Source organism: Capricornis sumatraensis, chromosome 2 (genome assembly GCF_032405125.1).
Source record: "Capricornis sumatraensis isolate serow.1 chromosome 2, serow.2, whole genome shotgun sequence".
NCBI lineage: Eukaryota > Metazoa > Chordata > Mammalia > Artiodactyla > Bovidae > Capricornis > Capricornis sumatraensis.
This window is the reverse complement of record NC_091070.1, coordinates 33,207,510-33,228,718: the sequence shown is the minus strand read 5'-3', so window position 1 is coordinate 33,228,718 and position 21,209 is coordinate 33,207,510. Positions and strand designations below refer to the sequence as shown.

At 39.3% G+C, this 21,209-nt stretch overlaps 1 non-coding gene across 1 annotated transcript; it reads right to left on the bottom strand.

Moving 5' to 3' along the window:
• Window positions 1–13,388: 13,388 nt before the first annotated feature.
• On the bottom strand, window positions 13,389–13,461 carry TRNAS-GGA (transfer RNA serine (anticodon GGA)). The gene has a single exon. It is a non-coding gene; the product is annotated as a tRNA-Ser (tRNA).
• Between the last annotated feature and the right edge of the window lie 7,748 nt (window positions 13,462–21,209).

Below are 21,209 nucleotides of genomic sequence, written 5' to 3'. Positions count from 1 at the left end.
GCATGCATGTGTCCATTGTGCAAACTGATTCCATCCACATTCAGCACAGGTGATTTCTGCCCTGTGATTGTCATCTTTAACACTATTTGGAAGATTTATTGCTGTCCATGACACTTCCCTTCAGACACACTCTGCAGAGTTTTGGCTCAACCTGTTAAACTAGCAGCAGCTGAGGTCTGCATTTACTGCCCATCCTAGGACACATTCTTTGCAATTATGCTTCAGTGAACCCTAAAGCATTTGGCACTCTCATCTTAGGAATTCCCTTCTGGAGCTCACTCTCCAATGGCTTTGTGAGCTCCCTACTATTTACCAGAGTTGATCTTGATTTTGTTCAGTATAATATGACCTGATATGCCAAGAGTCCCCTCACCCCATAAAGCCACAGCTCTCAGTGTACTGACGAAATAGAGTTGCCTGTATCCAAGAATTCCAAGTGATTATTATGAAAATTTCCATCTATCATAAAGGCAGAATGGTAGAGAGGAAATATAGTCTTTGAAGTCATACGGGCCTGATTTCAAATCCCAGGCTCTGCCATTTACAAGCTGGGTGGTCCTGGATAAATTAACGTCTGAGGTCTTCACTTTTATCCAAGCTTTATAGGGCTATTGTAAGCATTGAATGATGCAAATTTCTAACTACATAGGTATTCAATTAGTGTTCATTCGCTTCCATATCAAAGATTAAAAATGGCCTTTACATGCAACTAGTTATTAGATAGTTATGCCTTCAGACTATCAAAATTATATGTATTGTCCATTTGCCCTTGGTTTTAAATGTTCAGCTGTATATTACATTGCAGGAATGCCTACTCCATTGCTTGAATGGGTCTTTGGGATTTAATAAAATGGCTATAGAACTGAGTAGGTGTAAGTGTTTAAGTTTGCTAAAGTTTAACAATTTATCATTATTCATGGGAAGATATTTACTCAAAATTCACATATTAAAGATGACTGAACAGCCATATTCTGCCAAAAGTGGGATTGAACAAAAATAAAATTAATCCACAGGAACATTAAACAAATGCAGTAATAACCCACAAAATATTAATGGAGCTCAATTAACTTCTGGAAGGCTTTTCTTTATGTTGTCCAAGATATAATCTGTACCATTCATAACTAATTGCTACATGTGGAAGTCATTTCTTAAATTTTCCTAAAAGTAGAAAAGTTATTTGACAGTATAATTATTTTTTAAATGTCAGATTGATTGATTTATTGATTTAATGAAGCATTTAAATTGTCAAATTTAGCTTCCTAGAAATCTGAAGTTTTAGATCATGGCACTTAAATCTTAGTAATGCTAAAAAGTTGAAAATAATTTTTTCTTTTCTCACAGGATAGTAACATTTTGCTTTGTGTTATTGCACTAGCCCTTTCGCCCAAATTAGCTCTATGAATAAAGTACTCTGAGTTGCAGCTGCAGATTTCTAAAACCAGTGGGCATACTCCTTCATCTTCCCTAGGTCTGAGTCTCTACCACCATGCCAAGCCTATCTTGATGTCTAAAGCAGAAAAGTGAGTGACATGATAACATCCTCCAGGCCTGGATGTGAGCCCCAGGAAATTCCCAGTGAAGACACCGCCCACAGCCAAGCAGGGAGGATCTTCCTAACTCCCTAGTCCTGCAAGGAGGGCACACTTTGGATTCTCTGTCGTCAGTGCCTGAGAGCTTACTAGAGGCATCTAAACTCACATCTCTTAATGGTTATTTCTCTATGTTTTTGTTTCTAGCAAACATACTGGTTTTACATTTTTAATGGTAATAGAAAGTTTCTTCCTTAAAGCTAAATTTAAAATGAACGTGTATAAAGAAAAATATTGTGTAAATAAGAGTTCAGGTGTTAAATGACAACTGAAAGGTTGAAACTCAAATGAATGCACAAAAGTTATCTTGGGGGGCTTTTAGAAAATGAAAGATTGGACGCTCAGGGAATCTGAAACTAGGAAAACTCTTCATTGTGCTGCTGCTGCTGCTGCTGCTGCTAAGTTGCTTCAGTCATGTCCGACTCTGTGCGGCCCCATAGATGGCAGCCCACCAGGCTCCCCGCTCCCTCTTCCTGGGGATTCTCCAGGCAAGAACACTGGAGTGGGTTGCCATTTCCTTCTGCAGTGCATGAAAGTGAAAAGTGAAAGTGAAGTCGCTCAGTCGTGTCCAACTCTTAGCGACCCCATGGACTGCAGCCTACCAGGTTCCTCCACCCACGGAATTTTCCAGGCAAGAGTACTGGAGTGGGCTACCATTGCCTTCTCTGTTCATTGTGCTACTGAGCATGAAAAAAAAAAGAGTGAAAGTGTTAGTTGTTCAGTCCTGTCTGATTCTTGAGACCCCCTGAACTGTAGCACACCAGGCTACTCTGTCCATGGAATTCTCCAGGCAAGAATACTAGTGTGTGTGTGCTTAGTTACTCAGTCATGTCCGACTCTGCAACCCAATGACTGTAGCCCGCCAGGCTCCTTTGTCCATGGGGATTCTCCAGGCAAGAATGTTGAAGTGGGTTGCCATGCCTTCCTCCAGGGGATCTTCCCAACCCAGGGATCAAACCCAGGTCTCCTGCATTGTAGGCAGATTCTTTACCACCTGAGCCACCAGTGGGTAGCTATTCCCTTCTCCAGGGGATCTTCCCAACCCAGGGATCAAACCAGGGACTCCTACATAGCAGGCAGATTCTTTACCATATGAGCCATCAGCATAGTTTCCTAGGAAAGCCCTTGGAGGGGTTAGTAAACAGCGTGGTAAGTGGAGTATATAGTGTGGCTTTCAGGTTAGGCAGACACAGTTCAAAAGCCATCTCTTTTTTAAGGAAACCTTGGTCCCAGCGTCCTCATTTGTGAAATAGGAATCTTCATAAGAATTTCATATCAATAAAATGATACAGCTAGTATAAAGTGAATGGTACATAGGTGATGGCATACATTCCTTTGACTCTCCCTCCAATAAAGATATCAACTGTTTTATTAATGACTTAGGAACTGGAAGTAGGTCACTATTATTTACAACCCAAGTATTTTTTTTGCAATGTGATAGCACAATAGGGAAAAGTAAAATATTAAATTCCCACATTTACGATAGGACAGAGAAATTTAAAGTTTGTGTTAATAGCAAAGTTAGATTTCCATGTAGTTAGACAACCAACCTCATTGCTTCTTCTTAAACACACACACACATACACACACACATACACGGGATCAGGGAGAGGGGGAAGTGGGGAGAGAGAGAATGAATTCATACACACACATATATATTATTGTTCTTGTAACAGATCATTTTCCTCTCTGGTAACTAGGAAGCTGAGAGCTGAAATCTTGACCTTTTTTTAAAGAGGTGCAGAATTTTTCATATATATTTTCATCATCTTTGTATTAAATCATTTTACTATTCTAACTTTACTTTCCCTTTGCCTCAGTTTCTCTTTTTATCTTATTGTACTACCCTAGCCTTTATATTGGTCTTTACTAATATACTGTTATATCCTTTATTTTTAATTTCTTCAAATCATTTTTGGAATGAGGCTGAGAATAATTATATATGCAAAAGGGTGTCATTGATCCACCACTGATAATGTTCCTGGCAAAATTTAAGAGAAAAGGATTGGAGAAAATTTAATGTGATTCTGAAACTGATTATGTCAGACCGTTTCCTGGTGACTTCTAACATGAAATATTTCACTTGCTCAAACACAGGTAACTTAGTTATGCCACTGTCATTGTTTTACATCAAAAGCCATTAGAATCCATTCGGCCATCTTTTAAAAATGAGACTTGCATCATCAACACCACCAGTTCCAAGTATTCGAGTATATACATGTTGTCTTTTAGATTAGTCTTCTCTATCTGTGATTCTAGTGAAGCTATCAGAAAAATATTTGGAGGAATTTCTTTGCAAAAGCCTTCAAAGCTAATTTAAAAGCTGCAGATGGAAAATGGACCTTATGATTGCTGCTTTGTATTAACTACAGAAACCATTTTATCTGACTTAATCAACCATCTTATAGTCATGGGGCTTAAATTTAAGAAATCAAATATTTGGAAGAATATGCCACATGGTTTAAAAGCTACTCATGAAAAAAAAAGGAATTCTCAGGAACATTTGGCACAAAGACAGAATCATGGAGTAAGTGTGTAGTTAACCAAAGACTACTTTGAAGCTCAGTTGCAAATTCTGGTGTGTTTGTTTTTAAATGAGTCTCAATAATAAGCATACCCTGTACAGCATAATCCTGTGTACTTCTAGCAAGCCAAAATATTTTCAGTATCAGGGTTTATTTGGGTTCTGTTTGTTTGTATAAAGCATAAAAATAAAATTTTTTAATAAAAATAATAATTTGGGGGCCTTTTATAGCAAAGTTCTATTTTGACAGGAAAATTACAGCAATTGTACCTGTAGTGTAAGGGACTGGGACTACTTAAAATGAAAGAAAAATTTTAAGAGTATTTGTGCATGTCTTTTCATATTCTAATGTGGCTACTCTATCAAGAGAAACTAAACATTATGTTCGATAGGTCATTCTCATTTTTTAGGATAACCTTTTGATTACTTGTATTTAAGGTTAAATATTTCTTGACATTTTTACTTCAATTATTTTTAGCTAGTCACCCACAAATGCAGGAAGGCTGACATAATTACCCCCTTTTAATTCACAAAAGACGTGTATTTACCTATTTGCTATAAGGCTTTTCAAGCTACCATGCTGTTACTGTGTCAAGACTACTTTGAACACACAGTAGGTGAAATCATATCGTATATTGCGCAGCAACCTCAATAGCTGAATGTTAATTTAACCAGTAAAGACAAAGTAATTACAATAATAAGAATTCTTACATTTTGATGGGGTTAAAAATGGAACTCAAATTGTTATATAGCCCATTGGCTTAGTAATCACTAGAAAAATTGACCAAAGGACAAAGTATTATTTGCAAAGTTACTATTTGTTACTAGAGATGCCAGTAGAAGATCTCAGTGTAATGTCAGGTGTGAATATTTGTGGCATATCTGGAATATTTAATACATGGAGCGGATCGTTTTTTAATACTTCTCACTACCAAATGACAAAATTATTTTCTGCAAGACCAAAGGGACAAGAATGATGGCCACAAAAGGGGTACAGATAGTAAAAATTGTCTTTCATTAAATATATATGTACATATCTGTGTATCTCATATATGTATCTATATGCCATGTATATAATAATAATCAAAAATACAAAATGAAATATTTATTACAGAACAAATTAAAATGTCCTTTTAAATTTCATTAATGTATTTTTAAAGGGGGTCAAATTTATACATACATATCAGTCTGATACATAAATAATAACACTTCAGTAATTGATAAGTGAATTTTAATAAAACCAAAATATATTTTAAAAAGTACAGTTGAGACAACTAAATCATACCACTGATGTAATTCTATTTTCTCGGTATTCTTATTAAAAACAAAAATTGACATGAAAATATTATTCTAATTAGTAAAAGATTTGATGTTTGAAACAAAATTTACACTTCTCGAACATTATACCATACCTCAGAGTTAGCATGCTGTTTTACTTTTGTAATAGAAGCTGCCCAGAGAGACTGAATCGAAGCAACCTCAGGTTCTATTTCTTCATCTTTCCAGTCACTGTGCAAAACTATTAATTTCAAAAAAAATTACTGCTTAAACACAGGATTATGTAGTGCTGCAAAGCTTAGACAGAGAACTGCTTTTGAAGGAAGCTGCAACAATCCTCAGTTGCTATTACTCTGGAAGGGAATGGCTGCAGCCAGCTCTGCATGTGGAGCCAACAGGGTAATCAAGAATTGTCCAAATTAATTTACATGCAGGGTACTCTGTTTATTAAAAGATAAGTTATCAAAATGTGTCCATTTAAAACTTTAATATATTCTATTTCAACTCAACAATAACCACAACAATTTTTTGGTTTGAATTGACTGATTCAGCCTTCACCTGAGAATGCCAAAGCAGTCCAACTGAGGACCTTATTATGACGTGCCCTGAGTCCTGCCACACTCTCTCTACCCACACCCTGACTCAACTTCTCCTCATGGATTCTTCCAGGGGGTCATATACCTCCCCCAGGACCTGTGAGTAATAAGCTTCTCTATTTCACTGGTGGTTTTCACTGAACCCCTCATGGCTCACCATCTGACACCTCAGGGCCCTGCTTAACAAATGTTAGCTAAGTCATAACAATAGGTAAAATATGGAGTCTGTTAGTAGTGATAAATTCTTTGAAATTAAAACAAGGTGGGTAGGGGGACTTCTTTGGTGGTCTAGTGGCTAAGATTTTGCAGTCCCATTGCAGAGGGCCTGAGTTCAAGCCCTGGTCAGGGGGCTAGATCCTTCATGCCGCAACTAAGAGTTCACATGCCGCAACTAAAGATGCCCCAACGAAGATCAAAGCTCCCTAAGTGCTGCAACTAAGACCCGGTGCAGTCAAAGAAATTAATTAAAATCAATAATTTTTTTTTAAAGGGAAGGAAGGATGCAGAGGTCCAGGGCTATAATGTTTACGACATAATGCACAATGGCCACAGAAACTGAGGGTGCTGGTGGCGGGGACAAGAGTGAGCCTTCTGGTAATTGGGAAAAGAGCAGCAAGTGTTGTGAAAAGTAGCAGCCACACGATCCAGGAAAGGAAGTGATCACACTGGTCACAAGGGCTGCTGAAGGTGTCATTGAGAAGTACTTTTTCTCAAACTCAGTACCTTGTTACAAACTAAATGATTTGAAAACAGTTGAAATAACTACACCAAACACCTTAAGCCTAATTACAGTCACAAACTATCTTCTGAAACAGGAGCAAAGTCCACAGATGCTAAGGATAGTAATGCTGGAAACACTCTCCTGGGCAATACTGTTTTTCAATAAGGTACAGTCTGCTACAGGACTTGCCCTATTTCTTTTCAACTTTCTCTCAATAACTATTATTGAAAGTCAGAGGTTGGAAATTTGCTAAGCGACTTAGCAGCAGTAGCAGCAGGAAATTTTCAGTATTCATTACCACACAAATATTTACTCTTACCATGCTGCTGCTAAGTCACTTCAGTCGTGTCCAGCTCTGCGCGACAGAGATGGCAGCCTACCAGGTTCCTCTGTCCCTGGGATTCTCCAAGCAAGAACTGGAGTGGGTTGCTATTTCCTTCTCCAAAGCATCAGAGTGAAAAGTGAAAGTGAAGTCTCTCAGTTGTTCCTGACTCTTTGCAATCCCATGGACTGGAGCCCACCAGGCTCCTCTGTCCATGGGATTTTCCAGGCAGGAGTTCTGGAATGGGGTGCCATTGCCTTCTCCAACTCTTACTATACCCAAATGCATAATGTTTAGGCTGATTTTGAACGTGTGTGTGTGTGTTAGTCACTCAGTCGTGTCCTACTGTCTGTGACCCCATGGACTGCAGCCTGCCAGGCTCCCCAGTCCATGGAATTCTCCAGGCAGGAACATTGGATTGGATTGCCATTTCCTTCTCCAATGTGAATTTTAGTAATAGTAGTTTAGACGCTAAGTCGTGTCTGACTCTTGCGACCCCACAGACGGTACCCCGCCAGGTTCCTCTGTCCATGGGATTCTCCAGGCAAGAATACTGGAGTGGGTTGCCGTTTCCTTCTCTAGATTTTGAACATAGATGATAACAAATAACATTTGTTAAGCACTTGAAAGAAAGTGAAAGTTGCTCAGTCGTGTCCGACTCTTTGGGACCCCAGGTACTATACAGTCCATGGAATTCTCCAGGCCACAAACTGGAGTGGGGAGCCTTTCCATTCCCCTGGGGATCTTCTCAACCCAGGGATCAAACCCAAGTCTCCCGCATTGCAGGGGGATTTTTTACCAGCTGAGTCACAAAGGAAGCCCAAAAATGCTGGAGTGGGTATCCTATCCCTTCTCCAGGGGATCTTCCTGACCCAGGAATCACACCGGGGTCTCCTGCATTGCAGGTGGATTCTTTACCAACTGAGCTATCAGGGAAACCTCTGTTAAGCACTTACTATTGATTAATTCCTGGGCGTTTTCTCTCTTAATCCTCCCAATAACCTATGAAATTTGGTAGCTCCATCTTGCAGAGCAGGGAAACTGGTGAGGTTAAGTGTGGACCAGAATCAGAGTATAGGGCAGCCAGTCTTGGAAGCACTCTCCTTTCTCTCATACAATGCCTGCTAGGAGGCAGATCTGATTTCTTTGGCAGTTGTAATCAAAGATTTCGTATCTCTTCCCTCCCCCCACCACCCTCCACCCTTGTGGTCTTCTTAGCAGAGATAATAAGGAAGCTAAGTTATTCACATTGAATCAATCCATCTTTTATCTAATTTGGTTGGTGTGAATGAATGTTTCCCTGCTCTGATCTTTCCTAACCTCCCCTTTTACAAAGGGCACCTTTCAGTTGACGTGTATTCCCCAGCAAGCCTGCCAATAATACTTGGTAGTCATCTCTGAACTAAACTTTCATCCTGACTCCCTCTGTTTCCACAAGCAAAATGACTCACTCAGATTTCATAGGCAAGAGGTAAGAAAAATGTAAATATGATTCTTTAAATATCTCCTTTGGGTTCAGGGAATGCACTTTGTAGGAGCTAATTGTCAGAAAGTTTAATTGTTACCCTGCATCTCCAGCTTCCCTCGTGGAGCACCACAGGTGCTAATAGTGAGAAAATTTGACTGTGCCTCCACTGTGCTCTCTTCATTAAGCTAATGGAACATTTTCCTACCATTTTCTCCCTAGGGTAGCTGTAGGAGTACAACCTTATAATTGTTGCTCTTAACTATAATTGGGGGTAGTAGGAGTATATATAATCATATTGTCTTTCCTATGTGGTGGTAGTTTATTTATGACCTATTGATAATAGGTCCTAGCCAGCAGCAGAAAACTGTATTACATTAGCATTCCCTCCTAGGAGAGTGACTGCTAAACAAAGGCTATTATTTTATTTTATTTTTTTACATTTATTTTTTTTTAATTTTAAAATCTTTAATTCTTACATGTGTTCCCAAACATGAACCCCCCTCCCACCTCCCTCCCCATAACATCTCAGTGGGTCATCCCCATGCACCAACCCCAAGCATGCTGTATCCTGCGTCAGACATGGACTGGCGATTCAATTCTTACATGATAGTATACATGATAGAATGCCATTCTCCAAAATCATCCTACCCTCTCCCTCTCCCTCTGAGTCCAAAAGTCCATTATACACAGCTGTGTCTTTTTTCCTGTCTTGCATACAGGGTCGTCATTGCCATCTTTCTAGATTCCATATATATGTGTTAGTATACTGTATTGGTGTTTTCCTTTCTGGCTTACTTCACTCTGTAAAATCGGCTCCAGTTTTATCCATCTCATCAGAACTGATTCAAATGAATTCTTTTTAACGGCTGAGTAATACTCCATTGTGAATATGTACCACAGCTTTCTTATCCATTCATCTGCTGATGGACATCTAGGGTGTTTCCATGTCCTGGCTATTATAAACAGTGCTGCGATGAACATTGGGGTACATGTGTCTCTTTCAATTCTGGTTTCCTCGGTGTGTATGCCCAGCAGTGGGATTGCTGGATCATAAGGTAGTTCTATTTGCAATTTTTTAAGGAATCTCCACACTGTTCTCCATAGTGGCTGTACTAGTTTGCATTCCCACCAACAGTGTAGGAGGGTTCCCTTTTCTCTACACCCTCTCCAGCATTTATTGCTTGTAGACTTTTGGATCGCAGCCATTCTGACTGGTGTGAAGTGGTACCTCATTGTGGTTTTGATTTGCATTTCTCTGATAATGAGTGATGTTGAGCATCTTTTCATGTGTTTGTTAGCCATCTGTATGTCTTCTTTGGAGAAATGTCTATTTAGTTCTTTGGCCCATTTTTTGATTGGGTCATTTATTTTTCTGGAATTGAGCTGCATAAGTTGCTTGTATATTTTTGAGATTAGTTGTTTGTCAGTTGCTTCATTTGCTATTATTTTCTCCCATTCAGAAGGCTGTCTTTTCACCTTGCTTATAGTTTCCTTTGTTGTGCAGAAGCTTTTAATTTTAATTAGATCCTATTTGCTTATTTTTGCTTTTATTTCCAGAATTCTGGGAGGTGGATCATAGAGGATCCTGCTGTGATTTATGTCTGAGAGTGTTTTGCCTATCTTCTCCTCTAGGAGTTTTATAGTTTCTGGTCTTACATTTAGATCTTTAATCCATTTTGAGTTTATTTTTGTGTGCGGTGTTAGAAAGTGATCTAGTTTCATTCTTTTACAAGTGGTTGACCAGTTTTCCCAGCACCACTTGTTAAAGAGATTGTCTTTACTCCATTGTATATTCTTGCCTCCTTTGTCAAAGATAAGCTGTCCATATGTGTGTGGATTTATCTCTGGGCTTTCTATTTTGTTCCATTGATCTATATGTCTGTCTTTGTGCCAGTACCATACTGTTTTGATGACTGTGGCTTTGTAGTAGAGCCTGAAGTCAGGCAAGTTGATTCCTCCAGTTCCATTCTTATTTCTCAAGATTGCTTTGGCAATTCGAGGTTTTTTGTATTTCCATACAAATCTTGAAATTATTTGTTCTAGTTCTGTGAAAAATATGGCTGGTAGCTTGATAGGGATTGCATTGAATTTGTAAATTGCTTTGGGTAGTATACTCATTTTCACTATATTGATTCTTCCGATCCATGAACATGGTATATTTCTCCATCTATTAGTGTCCTCTTTGATTTCTTTCATCAGTGTTTTATAGTTTTCTATATATAGGTCTTTAGTTTCTTTGGGTAGATATATTCCTAAGTATTTTGTTCTTTTCGTTGCATTGGTGAATGGAATTGTTTCCTTAATTTCTTTTTCTACTTTCTCATTATTAGTGTATAGGAATGCAAGGGATTTCTGTGTGTTGATTTTATATCCTGCAAGTTTACTATATTCATTGATGAGCTCTAGTAATTTTCTGGTGGAGTCTTTAGGGTTTTCCATGTAGAGGATCATGTCGTCTGCAAACAGTGAGAGTTTTACTTCTTCTTTTCCAGTTTGGATTCCTTTTATTTCTTTTTCTGCTCTGATTGCTGTGGCCAAAACTTCCAGAACTATGTTGAATAGTAGCGGTGAAAGTGGACACCCTTGTCTTGTTCCTGACTTTAGGGGAAATGCTTTCAATTTTTCACCATTGAGGATAATGTTTGCTGTGGGTTTGTCATATATAGCTTTTATTATGTTGAGGTATGTTCCTTCTATTCCTGCTTTCTGGAGAGTTTTTATCATAAATGGATGTTGAATTTTGTCAAAGGCCTTCTCTGCATCTATTGAGATAATCATATGGTTTTTATTTTTCAATTTGTTAATGTGGTGAATTACATTGATTGATTTGCGGATATTGAAGAATCCTTGCATCCCTGGGATAAAGCCCACTTGGTCATGGTGTATGATCTTTTTAATGTGTTGTTGGATTCTGATTGCTAGAATTTTGTTGAGGATTTTTGCATCTATGTTCATCAGTGATATTGGCCTGTAGTTTTCTTTTTTTGTGACATCTTTGTCAGGTTTTGGTATTAGGGTGATGTTGGCCTCATAGAATGAGTTTGGAAGTTTACCTTCCTCTGCAATTTTCTGGAAGAGTTTGAGTAGGATAGGTGTTAGCTCTTTTCTAAATTTTTGGTAGAATTCAGCTGTGAAGCCGTCTGGACCTGGGCTTTTGTTTGCTAACAAAGGCTATTATTAACAAGAAAGCGTACCTGCTAGGGATGGTCCATCGTACCAAACATAAACTTCATTACTGCAAAGGTTGGCTCCTCTGGATGTCATTGGTGGTTTTTTTTTTTTTTTTCCACTAAAATTAGTGGAGAGCTCACTTTACTTCTTTTTAGATATGTGACTAAGCTTCATTAGTCTTTCAGAGAGGTTCCCGAAGGCTACTGCCAGCCTTCTTCAAAGTGATGGGGAGTTTTGTTTGGTCACTGAAGTCCTTGGAGTATCATGCGCCTGGAGAAAAACTCAACATTAGCAACCATGAACCCAATACAGTATTCTTGCCTGGAGAATCCCACACCCACCCTGATTCAGTAGTGTACTACACTGAGTATAGTTTGGGGCCATCAGGACCCTCCCCAAAAGAGGGATGCCAAAATGCCTCGGGAACTTGTTGATCCCAATACAAATGAGGAGTTCTGCTGAGGCACCAACTCTGTATTGCTACATCGTGACCTCTTACAACATACCTTGATAAAATAGCCTTTTGACTATCTTTTCCAAGTTGTAGCATTCTTCAGGACTTTAGGTATTCTCTGAAAGTTCTCCACAATTTGTGTGCTGCATTTGGTCTTCCTTAAAGAGTAACTAAAGAGAACTTGCACGTTTACCATTTGCTGTTTAAAATAGTTCCATTCAAGGACTGCCCTTTACTTTTGAATAGAAAGTATTTTCTAAGGTCAATACACAGTGCTCATAAGTGTATAAAATTAGGTTGGCGTCCATGAGAACATAGCATTGTGTATTCTGCCTCTACAAAGATACCGAACATCTAAGAATTTTTTGCTGGACAGAATACATCGTCAAATACCTGAATTATTAAAATTTACAAACTGCCAATAGGCATTGGTCAAACATCTGTTATGTGGAAACACAATGCTAAGAATCATCACAGATATTGTTTCATTCTATACTGCTATAGCAGGCAGAATAGTTACCTCCAAAGATGCCTTTATTCTAATCCCTGAATTCTGTGTGTTACCTTATATGGCAAAAGTGAAAGTGTTAGTCACTCAGTCATGTCTGACTCTTTTCAGTCCTATGACTATAGTCTGTTAGGCCCCTCTGTCCATGGAATTCTCTAGGCAAGAAACCTGGAGTGGGTAGTTATTCCTTTCTCCAGGGGATCTTCTTGACCCAGGAATTGAATCTGGCAGGCATTGCAGGCAGATTCTTTATTTACCATCTGAGCCACCAGAGAAGCCTTATATGGCAAAAGGGAACTTACAGATGTGATTGAGTTAAGGATCATGATATGGGAAGATTATCCTGGATTATCCAGTGGGCCACTGTAATCACAAGGATCATTGTAAGAGGGAGGCAGGAGGGTCAGCATCAGAAAACAAAATATGAGCACAGAAGCAGAAGCTGGAGGGTTGTGGCACTGAGCTAAGGAATGTGGGTAGCCTGTAGAAGGTAGAAAAAGCAGGAAAATGGATTGTCCCTCTAGAGACTCCAGAAGGAATACAGTCCTGTTGACTCATTTTGGACTCTGACTGCCAAAACTGCAGATAATAAGTTATTGTTATTTTAAGCCACTAAATTGAAATTGAAATTTGAAATCACTCAGTTGTGCCCGACTCTTTGCGACCCCATGGACTAGTGGCCTACCAGGCTCCTCCCTCCATGGGATTCTCCAGGCAAGAGTACTGGAGTGGGTTGCCATTTCCTTCTCCAGGGAATCTTCCCGACCCAGGGATCGAACCCAGGTCTCCTGCATTCCAGGCAGACGCTTTAACCTCTGAGCCACCGGGGAAGCCCCTAAGTTTGTAGTAATTTGTTATAGCAGCAATAGGGCACAAATACAATCCCCAATAGCTTTGCAAAACAAACTAATCTCCATTATACAGATGAGGAAACTGGCATTTAAAAGGCTTCAAGAGGCATAGTTCATCCTGCTTCCTCTTACAAAGCAGAGTGTGTAGATATTTTTGAGTGCAGCAGCTTTCTCTCTTAAAGCAATGAACTCTCCTAATGAGCTACAAAAGCTGCAAGATTCATGAGTCAGGTGACTCACTAACTGAACACCCACTCTTTGTCATCAATCATCGGGTTAGATGACTTCTTAATGAGCTTAGCTGAGTTTTTTATTCTCTAAAATTATGGCAGTTATGAAGATTAATTCAGCAGTTATGGAGTCAGAGCTTCTTGCATTACTCCTTCCTTTGGCAAACATCTTCCTTTGTCTCATCGTTTAAGTTTGGACTTGGAAAACTATTTATATCAGGAATGAATAAACAGCGAATGAAGGGAAGGGACCTGATGTGTTTTCTAGTTTTGTTGGAACACATTTAATTAGGTAGGGTCTTAGACAAGGATATCATGTTATAGTTTAAAGTTCATAACCCGCAGAAATAGAGAGCAAACTTTTATATGATTGTCATTTTCCAAGTCTCTAGCATCTTGCGGTGGAGAAGGCAATGGCAGCCCACTCCATCACTCTTGCCTGGAAAATCCCACGGATGGAGGAGCCTGGTAGGCTACAGTCCATGGGGTCGCGAAGAGTCGGACATGACCGAGCGACTTCACTTTCACTTTTCACTTTCATGCATTGGAGAAGGAAATGGCAACCCACTCCAGTGTTCTTGCCTGGAGAATCTCAGGGACGGGGGAGCCTGGTGGGCCGCTGTCTATGGGGTCGCACAGAGTCGGACACGACTGAAGCGACTTAGCAGCAGCAACAGCAGCAGCATCTTGCAGATCCCTAAGTTCTGCATTAAGTCTATAGGAAGGCTTGAGTCACAGGGATTTGGATTTATTTTGGTTTTAAGCATATTTGGCTCTTTAGTAAAGAATTTACCTGCAATGCAGAAGACACAAGAGACGTGGTTTGAATCCTGGGTCAGGAAGATCTCCTGGAGAAGGAAATGGCAACCCACTCCAGTATTCTTGCTTGAAAAATCCCAAGGACAGGGGCAGCTGGCAGGCTTCAGTCCAAAGGATTGCAAAATCCTTTGAATCAGACACAATTGAGCATACACACACTCTGGCTTTGACCATTATTACAACATTGGGTGGATATTCCTCCCCTACCCATGTGGTACAAGTGAGAGCATCCTCACCTTCCCATGTGACCTGGGCCTGGGCAGTTGGAGTATTTTATTCCTGACCATAAGGACTGATTCAGGGATCAAGAAGGATATGTAACCCAAGATAGTCTAGACTTCTCCGTCAGAGAAGGGAAGATGTTTTCTCTTCCTCTTTGGCAAGCTCTCAGAATAATATAAGCCTATGACTCATGCATCTAGTGGCCATTTTTCCTGAACCTTGAGGGTCAGACATCTACTGCAAGGGAGAATACAGCCAACACCCAGGAGCTGAGACCTGGAAGAGAACAAAAACAGGAAAGTTCTGATTCCTCCAGCCATGTCTTACCCCTGTCCTCAGACTCTTCTAGTACATGAGCCGACAAAACACATTTTTTTAAACTTAAGTTAGTAGAATATGGATTTGTGATCAAAAATAGAATATATTTTAACTTTCATTTGTCAGAAAGGTGATAGTCTACCTGAGGAGAAAGGTACATAATAAAAGCCTCCTTTTCAGATTGTCCCATCTGCCCCGTTTCCACTCTATACATTTACAATTGTTCTTAATTTTTTATGTAACCTTACAGATTTATTTCATGCTTATACAAGCAACTGTAAACATATCTCTCTGTTTTCCTCTATTTTAACACAAAAAGTATTATATTAGACATTGTTCTCTACTTTGCATTTCACCTAACAACGTATCTTGTCAGTCTTTTCCTATCCAAGGTGAGGGACTTTCTCCACTCCTTTATGAGCCTGCTGCTGCTGCTGCTGCTAAGTCACTTCAGTCGTGTCCGACTCTGTGCGACCCCATAGACGGCAGCCCACCAGGCTCCCCTGTCCCTGGGATTCTCCAGGCAAGAATACTGGAGTGGGTTGCCATTTCCTTCTCCAGTGCATGAAAGTGAAAGTGAAGTCGCTCAGTCGTGTCCAGCTCTTCGCGACCCCATGGACTGCAGCCTACCAGGCTCCTCCATCCATTGGGTTTTCCAGGTAAGAGTACTGGAGTGGGGTGCCATTGCCTACATACTACTATAGGATCCATTTTGATCAGAAGGACCATAGAAAAGCAGATTGGTTTTGAGGAGTGGGATCAACTCTATATGAGAAAATAGTGTCGCTTGGCAAGTAGTGTACAGGATTTCTATGTCCATTTTTCTTATCTCCTTTTTTTCACATCTTAACAAGCTTACTATTCCCCAAAGATTAACATCAAACTTCAGGGTTATCCTGGTGGCTCAGCTGGTAAAGAATCTGCCCACAATGAGGGAGACCTGGGTTCAATCCCTGGGTTGGGAAGATCCCCTGGAGAAGGGAACAGCTGTCCACTCCAGTATTCTGGCCTGGAGAATTCCTGTATAGTCCATGGGGTTGCAAAAAGTCAGACATGACTGAGTGACTTTCACTCAGGTTTACAGTTGCCATGAAAATTTTGAATGACCCTATATAATCTTGAAAAATGAACCCAAAGCAAATAGACAACCGCAACTTAGTTTGGTTCACAAATATATTTTCTTTGAACAGTATTTCAAAAAGATTTTTAACTACCTAGTAATGTTCAAAAGTTTTTAATCATGCTATTTCATAGTAATATTTTAGTATTTCATTTTTTATGTTTCATTGTTCAGTTGTGGATTCATGACTATTTTACACTGTGGGTCATACATCTAATACTGCCTTCTTTATTTGGTTGTCCACATTGTTCCAGGTTTGTCTGATAGTAAGTTCTTCCAGGTTGGCTTTTATTTCCCTTTAACTTGCCTCGTTTTTTTTGTTTCTTTCTTTTTGTTTTTTGAGCACTTCCTCACTAGCTGGCACTACAGGATATTCCTGGTTCATCTTGAATATTTTCTGCCTCAGTTCTATAATTAGCCATTTTTCCAAGGAACCTGGTTCCTTTTACTAGAGAATGTCACATACCCCTAATTTATTGCTGTGCTCCACCCCACTGTCAACTTAAGAGCTATTTGAATACCAGGGAAAGAGAAAGATACTGATAATTTTCCTCAGGATTAATGTAAACTTTACTTTAACATCTGACTCTAGCTTCTTACAAGATGAAGACTGTATTAGTTGTCCCTTATCTTAGAAAAACAGTAGTAGAAATTGGAATTTTTCAGTCTTAACCTTGTACCCTTAGAAATATTATTTAACTAACATTTTACAATCCATCTGAAGAATGCTAAACAGGTATTCCAAGAATTAGATCCAGTGATATTAAGTATTTTAAGAGCAGGAGGCCCACAAATATATAAGATAGTTAACATTCTTAGTCTTTGCATTTTTATTAGGGATAGCTAACAGATTTTATAAATCCCATACTCTGAGTTATTCAGTGTATGCATAGCTAGTGTCATTTTTTTCAACTCAAGGCGGGGGGGGGAAGATGTTCTTACCCTACACATAAAATGAATAACCAACACTACAGCTAAAAAAATTACTTCAGAAAGGGGCAGTTAAATTAGTCTGAAACCTATACTATATAAATGTGAATGCAAAGTTAATTATATTTTTTTCCAGAAAACTACATTTGTATTTACAGATACAAGGCTCAACTCAACTGTCTGTGTCAAATGACATAATCTGGTTATTAGACTTATGATGGGATTTAAACATTTTAATGAAAGGGGAAAAATATTCTTTTGTTTAAGTTAAGTTTTGCAGTTCAAAGGATTTGCTCCTTTGGGTCTCCAAGTTCCTCTTTTCAACATTAGAGAGCCTTGAAGGTAGTATCTTGGCTTCAAAGCCTTTTGCTTTTGAATCTAACTTTTACTTTGAAACTAACCAAAAAGAAACTAAGTATATCAGAGCCATACTTAATCCCCTAGGAGTCAGCATTGCATCAAGTTTATTAAAGACTTTTTTTTTTTTCTCCTCCTGAAATAGGCATCTGGTAATAAAAGGCAAATCAACTGGGTTAGGATAAAACAGGCAATGTTTTTCCTTCACTAGTTCATTTGGAAAAGTCGCTTTGCTAATTGAGAAAAATTTAATGAATTTTACTTGTATTAAAATAGAGGTAATTGCTTCATGGCAACAGTGTGCTCATTTGAGAAAGTCATTACATTTATGTATTGTGTTTTCATGTAAATACTTTTGCCAAAATGTATTAGCAAGGAATATAATATTATGGTTCATGGTTCGTGTAGTATCTGAAAAGAATAATTGTATAACTAATCAGTGAAAACAAAGTAAATGTTCCTCTTGGGTTTGTATAATAAAAATGGAATTAAAATTATTCAGGCTCAAAAATGCAAATATAATGCATCTCTACTAGCAGGGAAATAAAAATTTAAAGGCAAAACCTTTATGTTAAGACCAGTGTTTCCATTCCTCTGAAAGTCTTAGTTTGATTCTAGAACTGATCTCATCAAAATTCACTTTATGCAAAGTAATCAAATACTTCACTGTTTTAAAAACAATAAAATTATCATTCCTTCTCCTGAACAAGCTCACTGATATTCAGAACACATTCTGGGGAAAATTAATGCTAATCAGTGCAGTGGCAGCAACCAAAATACCACTTTAATGTATTAAACAGTAATATAAGATTAAATTCACAGTAAACTCAAGAGCAAATAACCAATATCAATTTAAACAGATTAAATCCTGGGAAAGGGCAAAGGTTAGCAATGATTTGAAGAGATAACCAAATTCTATTGAGAACAATAGGTCTTGTATTAGACAACAGCAACCCCTACCGGAAGCTTGAGGCTGCCTGGGCAGGCGCTCATAGGGACTGCAAGAAAGCATGTGCAAGAATGGATTTGTGAAGATGCTCAGACCTCTACTTGGCAGGTGGAGCTGCCATGGAATTCATGTGCGTTAGTGCCCAGAGCAATCATTTCTTTCTAATATTGTGTAATCTCAATCGTAATTTTATCACCTAGAATTTATAATGAGGAAGAAATTGACTCAGAATGTTTTACTTTAGAGTACCTTTTTTTAAAAAGAAAGCTAAATTTCTGTGATAAATACTCTACATTAAAAATCAATATCTGCTTAGGCAAAGATTTTTAATTTCCTTGGAATTCCCCCACTGTGCTCAGAATTGTTCCTGCCCTTGGTAGAGAATTTTTAGAGGGTGCTTTGATTTGACACCCCAACAAGCATGCACTGTGTATATATCTGTATACAAAATATACATACACACTCTCACACACACATACTCTCTCTCTTACACACACACCCACCCATATATACAAACAGTATGTTATTTATGGTTCAAAGTGGAACCGAGAGAAGCCCACCTAAGATGGAAAGTCTGATGGAAAGTTTTCACCATCAGCTTGACCTGTTTGGTTCAGGTTTATGACTTTTTAATGTTATTATCTGGGTGAGTAAGCGTTCTTAACAATCACTTAAAAGAAGGAATATGGGACTTCTCTGGTGGTCTAGTGGTTAGGAATCCGCCTGCCAACAGAGTGGACATAGGTTCGATCCCTAGTCTGGGAAGATCCCACATGCTGCGGAACAGCTAAGCCCGTGCCCCACAGCTTCTGAGCCCACGCTCTAGAGCCTGTGTGCTGCAACTGCTGAAGCCCATAAGCCTACTGTCTGTGCTCTGCAATGAGAGAAGCCATCCCAGTGAGAAGCCCATGCAACTGCTGAAGCCCATGAGCCTACTGTCTGTGCCCTGCAATGAGAGAAGCCATCCCAGTGAGAAGCCCAGGCACCGCAAGGAAAAAATAGCCCTTCTCGCAGCAACTGGAGAAAGCCTGTGCACACCAGCGTAGCCAAAACTAAAAACAAAAAGAAATTTAAAAAATGTTAAAGAATATGAAAACTTTTGAGAAATGGTGCAAAGCAATAATTTGACAAACAGATTAGCCATCTGTAAAGCATACTCTTTAAAATTGCTGCAAAATGCCCAACAGTATTTTGAATTCAGCAATTCCAATAAATCAAAAGTTTAAATTGGGTTTTGTCATATAATTGAAAGAAATCTCCTCCAGGCTGACTTGCTAAACATGTCTAAATATCACAAGCAGTAAGTATAGTTATCAGAGAAATAAGCTGAAGTCAAGAGTGATCATTTTAACAGATGGGGGCAGAGTCAGAGAGAGGATGGAAGAAAGAAGGAAGCAGAGCAAGGGCTGAAACTAGGCCTGACTTGAAGCCTGAATTACTGTGGAAAACAAGCACAGAAACAAATCTCAGCTTTACTTGACTTCTGAACACCCATCTCACCACTGCCAGCACCAACTGCTTTAGTTTCATGAAAGAAAAAGAAAGTGAAGTAGCTCAGTCGTGTCCGACTCTTTGTGACCCCATGGAATGTAGCCTACCAGGCTCCTCTGTCCATGGGATTTTCCAGGCAAGAATACTGGAGTGGGTTGCCATTTCCTTCTTCAGGAGATCTTTCTGACCGAGGGATTGAACCAGGGTCTCCTGCATTATAGGCAGACGCTTTACCATCTGGGCCACCACAGAAGTTTCATGACTAACTTACAAATGGTTTTTATAAAAACCTACCAGGGAGGCCCGGTACCCAACCAAGAAGATCCTATCCCAGAGTCCATGTTCATGTTCCCAGTCAGAGAGGAGAAGCTGACTTTATTTCCCTGGAAAAAGATTTTTGGGGACCATGCCACAAGGTATGTGGGATCTAGGGAGTAGACCCACGACCCCTGCATAGCAAGCATGGAGTCTTAACCACTGGACCATCAGGGAAGTTCCCCCTTCTTGGAATTTTTGAAATACTTGGAGGAGACTGGGGGTAACCAAGTTGGAAAGCACTCTGTTTAACCCTCCTGCCTGAAATACAGAATAACGTGATTTTAGAAAGGAGTCAGATAATTTCTGGGAGTTGTCTGCAGGTGAAAGTGTTGATTTCCTGAGGCTAGAAGCACTCAACACATTCCTGTAAGAAACAAAACTAAAAGTATTTGAGATTACAAGTGCCTGGGGGAAGCAGCTTAGTAGTTGGAAGAGCACCCTGGGTCAGGACAGAAGAGCCCAAGATCCTACACCAGCTATTGCCTTTGAATGTACCTCTCTGTGCCTTATTTTCCTCATCTTTAAAGTTAAAGACATTGACTATTTTTCCAGCTTTGATAGCAAAAGAAATTTTAATGAGGATACAGGATTCAGACAAAACATGATCTAACAGAGCTTCATAAAACCATCATTGTTCAAGAAGAGAAGGTGTCCACAGAATCCATGAACTAAAGTTAATGATGCATCTTCCCTGGATTCACTCACTGATTTATTCTTTAATCTTTTTTTTTTAAGGATCTAGTATGTGTCAGACTCCAAAGAGGAAATAGAATATACATTTGTGTATAATTAAGTCTCTTCCCTCAAAGAACTTGGAACTCAGTGGGGAAGGAAGACAAATTTGTTTTTACAACACAGAACAGTGAGTCCTCTGCTAGCCTATGCCACAACTTTAAGAGTGTTTGGAAGATCTCAATCGAGGAGCCAAGGGTGAAAAGGATGGTCACAAAGAAAAGGTCACAAAAGATGCCCG